Below are 7,879 nucleotides of genomic sequence, written 5' to 3' on the forward strand. Positions count from 1 at the left end.
TTTATTCGGCTTACACTTCCACATTGCTGTTCATCACCAAGGAAGTCAGGACTGGAACTCAAGCAGGTCAGGAAGCAGGAGCTGATGCAGAAGCCATGGAGCGATGTTCCTTACTGGCTTGCCTTCCCTGGCATGCTCAGTGTGCTCTCTTATAGAACCAAGACTACCAGCCCAGAGATGGCACCATCCACAAGGGGACCTCCCCACTTGATCACTAATTGAGAAAAAGCCTTATAGCTGGATCTTGAGGCATTTCCCCAACTAAAGCTCCTTTCTCTGTGATAACTTCAGCTTGTGTCAAGTTGACACAAAATTAACCAGTACCCCTTGTCAACTTGACACACAAACACATCACTAGTAAGACTCAACCCTTAATTATTATTCATCCCCTAGATCTAAATAACTTTAAAAGTCTTTGCAAATTCTTAAAATTTCAATCTCTCTTAAAATCCAAAGTCTTTACAATTAAAAGTCTCTTAACTGTGGGTTCCACTAAAATATTTCTTTTAATAGGGAAAAATATCAGGGCACAGTCACAATCAGAAGCAAAAATTAAACTCCAATTGTCCAATGTCTGGGATCCAACTCACGATCTTCTGGGCTCCTCCGAGGGCTTGGGTCACTTCTCCAGCCCTCCTTTGTAGCACACAACTTGTCTTCTAGGCTCCAGCTGCCTGTACTCCACTGCTGCTGCTATTCTTGATCATCTCATGGTACTGGCATCTCCAAAATACTGCTGTTTTCCACTGTAATTTGGCTTTAACAATAGCCTCTCATAGGTTCTCTTCATGAGGCTAAGCCTCAATTCCTTTGCATGACCCCTTCAGTCCTGGGCCATCAATTGCAACTGAGGCTGAACCTTCACCAATGGCCTTCCATGGCCTCTCACAGTGCCAAGCCTCAGCTACTCTGCATGACCCCTTCATGCCTACAAAACCAGTACCACCTGGGTGACTCTACCAAATCCCACTGCAGCACCAAGTACAACCTTGGCTATCTCTGGAACATAGCCTCTGTGCTCTCAGAAAACACTTCCCAGAAGATGTCACCTCAATGATGCTGGTCTCTTCTTAATCACCACCAATTTCTTAGCTCCAGCTAACCAGCATCAATAGTCCCAGTAAGGAAAAGTTTTCACTTTAGTAGTTCTGGTATCTTGTTAATCACAGCTGATTCTTCAGCCCCAGCTAACCAGAACCACGGAATCTTCACAGTCCAAAATAGCAATGGTCGAAGTGTAAGCCGAATAAATCCTTTCCTCCCCAAATAGCAATGGCCCTGAAAAGTCTTTAATTTTCCCTCTGAAATTTCACAAGCCAGGCCTCCATCTGTAGGAAGTGTAAGTCAAATAAATCCTTTCCTCCCCAACTTGCTTCTTGGTCATGATGTTTGTGCAGGAATAGAAACCCTGACTAAGCTACCACCTTACCTCTAAATCAACTTACCAGCTATTATTCAGTTCAGTGTCTGGAACAAAAGAGATGCTGGGGGCCAAGGTTATCACTCAGTCATGAAATGAGTCTACCGCACAGGGACCAGGGGTTTGATCCTTGAATGGGAGTTCTCAAGTATATATGTGGTTTTGGTTGATTGGTTGGTTGGTTGGTTGGTTGGTTGGTTGGTTGGTTGGTTGGTTGGTTGTTTTTTGTTTAATTGAGTCAGGGTTTCTCTGTGTGGTGCTGGCTGTTCTGGAACTTTCTCTGTAGACCAGACTGGCCTTGAACTCATAGAGATCTGCCTACCATTGCCTAAAGAGTGCTGGGATTAAAGGCATGCACCACCACTGCCTGGCTAAATAATATGGATTTTTCAACTCTTTTAATAAAAGACATGGTGATTGAGAATAATGGTCTTTGTTAAATACAGTGTGGAAGGATCCTTTATTTTAACTCTTCTAGTTTCAGAGCCTAAATTCGAAAAAGGAGCTTAAAAAGTATTAAATCTACCAACTTAAATATTTCCAACATTGTTAACCTTTTTGAGTTCTGTGGACTGTATCTTGGGTATTCTGTACTTTTTTGTCTAATATCCACTTATTAGTGAGTACATACCATGCACGTCCTTTTGGGTCTGAGTTACCTCACTCAGGATGATATTTTCTAGTTCCATTCATTTGCCTGCAAAACTCAGGATGTCCTTGTTCATTTTTTTTCCTTTTGTCTTTTTTTAGATATTTTCTTAAATTACCTTTCAAATGTTATCCCCTTTCCTGGTTTCCCCTCCAAAAACCCCTATTTCCTGCCTCCTCCCCCTGCTCACCAACCCACCCACTTCCACTTCCTGGCCCTGGCATTCCCCTACTCTGGGGCATAGAGCCTTCACAATACCAAGGGCCTCATTCTTAAGTGCTGAGTAGTATTTCATTGTGTAAATGAACTACATTTTCTGTATCCATTCTTCTGTGGTGGAATATCTGGGTTATTTCCAGCTTCCAGCTATCACAAACAAGGCTGCTATGAACATAGTGGAACATGTGACCCTGTGGCATGGTGGGGCATCTTTTGGGTGTATGCCCAAGAGTGGTATAGCTGGTGCTTCAGGTAGATCTATTCCCAATTTTCTGAGGAATCTCCAAATTGATTTCCAAAGTGGTTTTTACAAGTATGCAATCTCACTAATAATAGAGGAATGTTCCTCTTTCTCCACATCCTTTCCGATATCTGCTGTCACCTGAGGTTTTGATCTTAACCATGCTAACTGGTGCAAGGTAAAATCTCAGTTGTTTTGATTTGCATTTCCCTGATTACTAAGGACTTCGAGCATTTCTTTAAGTGCTTCTCAGTTATTTGAGATTCCTCTGTTATGAATTCTCTATATAGTTCTATGTCCCATTTTTTGATGGTTGTTTGGTGTTTTGGTGGTTAGCTTCTGGAGTTCTTTATATATTTTGGATATTAGCCCTCAATTTGATGTGGGGTTAGTAAAGACATTTTCCCAGTCTGTAGGCTGGCAATTTGTCCTATAGACTTTAGTCCACAGAGCTCAAAAAAAGGTTAACAAGCTGAAGGACCCAACTAAGGATTCCTCAATCCCACTTGGCAATTAAGAAAGCAATCACAGGCCGGGCGTGGTGGTGCACGCCTTTAATCCCAGCACTCGGGAGGCAGAGGCAGGTGGATTTCTGAGTTCGAGGCCAACCTGGTCTACAGAGTGAGTTCCAGGACAGCCAGAGCTATACAGAGAAACCCTGTCTCGAAAAACCAAAAAAAAAAAAAAAAAAAAAAAAAAAAAAAAAAAAAAAAAAAAAAAAAAAAAAGAAAGCAATCAATCACAGGATGGGGAGGGAAGGGAGGGAGGGAATGAACTGGATGAGGAAGGGGACAGAGAGGAAAAGAGGGGAACACAATCAGGTATTGGGTAGGGGAAAAGGACTGAAGCCCTGAGGGCCAGCAGAAAAAAATGGAAACAGGCAACCTCAGGAGGTAGGAGGTGGGAGGACCCTCCAGAAGGTACCAGAGACCTGGGAGATGAGACTCCCAGGACTCAAAGGGAGTGACTTTAGATGAAATGCCTTAGAGTCGAGAGGGAACTTGTAGAGTCCACCTCCAGCAGAAAGACTGGGCATCAAGTGAGAGATGAGTTGCCATCCCAAGTCAAAAACTCTGGCCCATAATTGTTCCTTTCTGAAAGAACTGCAGGGACAAAAATGGAGAGCCTGGGGAAAAGGAGGTCAAACAACAAGCTCAAAGTGGGATCCAGTTCAAGGGGAGGCCCCAAGGCCTGACACTATTACTGAGGCTACAGAGTACTCACAAAAAGGGGCCTATCATGACCATCCTCTGAAAGACCCAACAAGCAGCTGAAAGAGTCAGATGCAGATATTTGCACTCAACCAATGGACAGAAGCTGGTGAACCCTATGGTTGAATTAGGGAAAAGCTGGAAGAAGCTGCGGAGGAGGGCAACCCTGTAGGAGAACCAGAAGTCTCAATTAATCTAGACCTCAGAGATCTCTCAGACCCTGGACCACCAACCAGGCAGCATACATCAGCTGATATGAGGCCCCCAACACATATTTAACAGAAGACTGACAGGTCTGGGTTCAGTCAGACAAGATGTACTTTTCCCCTCAAGAGGCTGGAGGCCCCAGGGTATGGGGAGGTCTGGTGGGGTCAGGGTGAAGGTGGGTGGGGACATCCTCGTAGAGACATGGGACAGGGAGGAGGTATGGAATGTGAAACAGTCAGAGGGTGGATCAGGACAGGGATAAAATCTGGAATGTAAAACAAAAAAGATTAAATAATATTAAAAAATATATTTCCAACATTGATTGCTAATAGGTATATTTCTCTTCAAATTTTTATTGATTGGAATGCTATATTCTGATGTGTGTGTGTGTGTGTGTGTGTGTGTGTGTGTGTGTGTGTGTGTGTAATGTTTCCAGCACATGTATTGTGTGAGTCTGAGCACATATGTGCTGTAGAATATGTGGGGCAGAGTATCAGAAGACAATGCTAGATGTCAGTGTCCAGCTTCTGCCTTCTGTGAAGCTGGCTCTCTTGATTGCTGGTCCCCTAGCTGGAGATTCCAGGCCTCCAGGGTTTCTTCTCACACTTCTGCAAATCTCACCATAGGAGATCTGGGATTACATGAGAATTCATACACAGGTCTTCATGTTTGGGTGCCAAGGACTTTACACACTAAGACCCCCTTCTCTGCACAGTATTCAACTGCCTACTGAGACTGTTGTTTTGTGTTTGTTATAAAACTGGAAAACTTTCTTTCACTATTCAAAGAGAATTTGAACCTAGTATGGTCAATTCTTCAAGAAACTTCACAAAAAAATTTCAAGGAAAGAGTCAAATACCATTAGGACATTGAAAATAAAGAAGTCAGGCAAGTTGTAAGCTGAACAATTGACATCTTGAGTTGTGTAGGCTTTCAGAATAAAGCAGGACACTGTTAGCATCCTGGGCGAGTTTTCAAAACTTTGTACATAGCACTAACATTTCTAGCTTCTCTTTCTTCCTTTCTACATGAAGAAGAGATGTGCACAGATACATATAAAATTGAAGAGACAGAATTAATACAGCAGAGACTTTTAGTTAATAATAATAGTTGACCTGATTATAGCACATTTTTGCATTCTAAAATATTATTACAAGGTTCCAAGCAAGGAATGCTGAAATAAGTCAATCAACAGATCTTATGCTTGGATGCACCTTAATTGCAAGACTTCTGAGCAAATAGTAACAGAAAAAGAACATCCATGTGTCAAGATATTTGGGAGATTCTAGTAGCTACTTCTGGTAAAATACTTCAAGCCTTAGGTCCTGGAATATATCTGGGTGCAGAGACAGCCCTGCTGTCCCTCACCACTGTAAGTATACACTGCAATCCAACAAATGTTCACTGTTGCTGTTCATGAGGACTGTTTGGAAACAAAATGTGCTGAGCATCCTTAATGTATGCTTTCTCCTTCATCTCTAGAAAAGGAGGAATGGGGGCTTCAATGGCGGCAGCAGCAAACAAGGAAAGCAAGAGAGCAAGAGAAGGTATTTCTGCAGGATTGGGTTTTTTAAAGAGAAGCATAGCGGGAGGGGAGTGTGTGCTAGGATGAGTTGGCAAATCCTGACTGGACATATTAGGCAAATAATTGTGATTAGTGTTTTCTTCAGGAATGAGACAGTGGCCGAATAAGGGAATAGACCTTGTGAGCTAGCTTTCAAAATGCAACAGTTTTAGCAAGGGAGACGAAAAGTAGTAAAAGGACAAAGCCAGTCTGTAATGTTTACCATGTTCAGGCTTGGGTTTACCATGCTTGGGCGTGCTAGAGCCCCTTCATTTCCATCTTTTTATTTTACTATTGAGTTGTTGTGTGTTAGGCAAGTGGGTATCCTTTCCTCTGTGTGATTCCTACTGATACTGGGGACATCATTGTTAGGGAACCCCCAAAAACTGGAATATTGGTCCATTTTGAAAGGGCAGACTGAGACATTCAATGTCCAGGTTCTGTGGAGCTGCCTGAGACTAGGGAAGTGTAGTTTGTGAAGCTGGACCAGGATGTAGACTCAGAAGAAACTGTTGCAACTGGGGTTGAAGTTTCTGGAGCAGTCTGTAACTGATTTGTAATCTGTTAAAGAGGGACTAGAGACAAAGGTAGTCTTAAGGAGTTCGTTTAGGGAAATTTATCTTACATTGCACATTTGAACTTTTATTCTCATGATACAGTAGTGGGCAGACAGAGGTCCCAAGACCAGGGCAGGGGGTGAAGATCCCACCATGGGGATACTCAGGTGGGGAAACTAAGGTTGTTGGTAGATAGAAGTACTTATCTGGAGTCAGATTTAAGTTGATTTCCTGAAGCTTATAAAAAAAAATTATAGGTTTATGAAAGGAGTTAAAAGTATTTAACAAGTTAGCATTATACTTGTTTGTTATCTATATTGAAATTCACATTGTGGAAAGAGCAGAAGGTTTATGTTTTTGAGTCAGTAAAAGTTTGCATGGAGAGAAGGGAAGAGATCTGAAACAAGTTTTATACATCTTGAATTACTTTCTCTGACCCCAAACTCTCATAACTTTCTTAAGTTTTTCTTTTTTTAAAATATTTCTTAGGTATTTGTTTGTTTGTTTGTTTACATTGAAAATATTTATTTACTTACTTACTTACATCGAAAATATTGCCCCCTCTTTCTGGTCCCCCTCACAGAATTCTTCCCCTACTGTCTCTCCTCTTTGCCTCTGAGAGGGGACTCCTCCCTGAGTATTGCCCCACCCTGGGCATCATGTTTCTACAGGATTAGGCACATCATCTCTCAATGAGGTCAGACAAGCAGCCCACTGATCCATATGTGCAGGGCCTCTCAGTCTCAGGCATCTCCCAGGGATTCAGGTTAGTTGACACTGTTGTCCTCCTGAGGGGTTGCCATCTCCTTCAGTTTCTTCAATCCTTCCTCTAACTCTTCCCTAGGGGTCCCTGTACTGGCTAGTTTTGTGTCAACTTAACACACCTGGAGCTATCACAGAGGAGCTTCAGTTGGGGAAATGCCTCCATGAGATCCAGCTGCTGGGCATTTTCTCGATTAGTGATCAAGGTGGGAGGGCCCCTTGTGGGTGGTGCCATCTCTGGGCTGTTAGTCTTGGGTTCTATAAGAGAGCAGGTTGAGCAAGCCAGGGGAAGCAAGCCAGTAAAGAACATCCCTCCATGGCTTCTGCATTAACTCCTGCTTTCTGACCTGCTTGAGTTCCAGTCCTGCATCCTTTGGTGATCAACAGCAGTATGGAAATGTAAGCCAGATAAACCCTTTCCTCCCCAACTTGCTTTTTGGTCATGATGTTTGTACAGGAATAGAAACCCTGACTAAGACAGTCCCCAACCTCTGTTCATTGATTAGCTATGAATATCTGTCTCTATCTCAGTTAGCTGATGGTAGATCTTCTCAGAGGATGACCATACTAGGCTCCTGTTTGCAAGCACAACCCAGCATAGTGTCAGGGATTGGTGCCTGCCCCTGGGATAGATCCCAAGTTGGATCTGTGGCTATTCAACCATTCCATCAATCTCTGCTCCATTTTTTCCCTGAATTCCTTCAGACAGGAGCAATACTGAGTGAAAAGTTTTATAGGTGAGTTGATGTCCCTCCACTGTGGGTTCTGTCTGACTACTGGAAATGGTCTCTTCAGGTTCCATATGCTCACTATTGGACATTTCGGCTAAGGTCACCTACATTGAGTCCTGGGAGCCTCCCAAGTCTCTGAAACGTTCTAGGCATTCCCTCTACACCCTGCAGCTGCATATTTCCATTCAAACTCCTGGTTTTCTGGGCCTTTCTCCTATCTCACTGAATACCAGATCTTTCCTTCTTCTTCCCCTTCTTCTTTCCCTCCCACCAAAGTATCTCCCTCCCTCTGTGTCCCATGATTAATTTGTTCCCCCT

Source organism: Mus pahari, assembly GCF_900095145.1.
Source record: "Mus pahari chromosome 2 unlocalized genomic scaffold, PAHARI_EIJ_v1.1 2_unlocalized, whole genome shotgun sequence".
Classification (NCBI taxonomy): domain Eukaryota; kingdom Metazoa; phylum Chordata; class Mammalia; order Rodentia; family Muridae; genus Mus; species Mus pahari.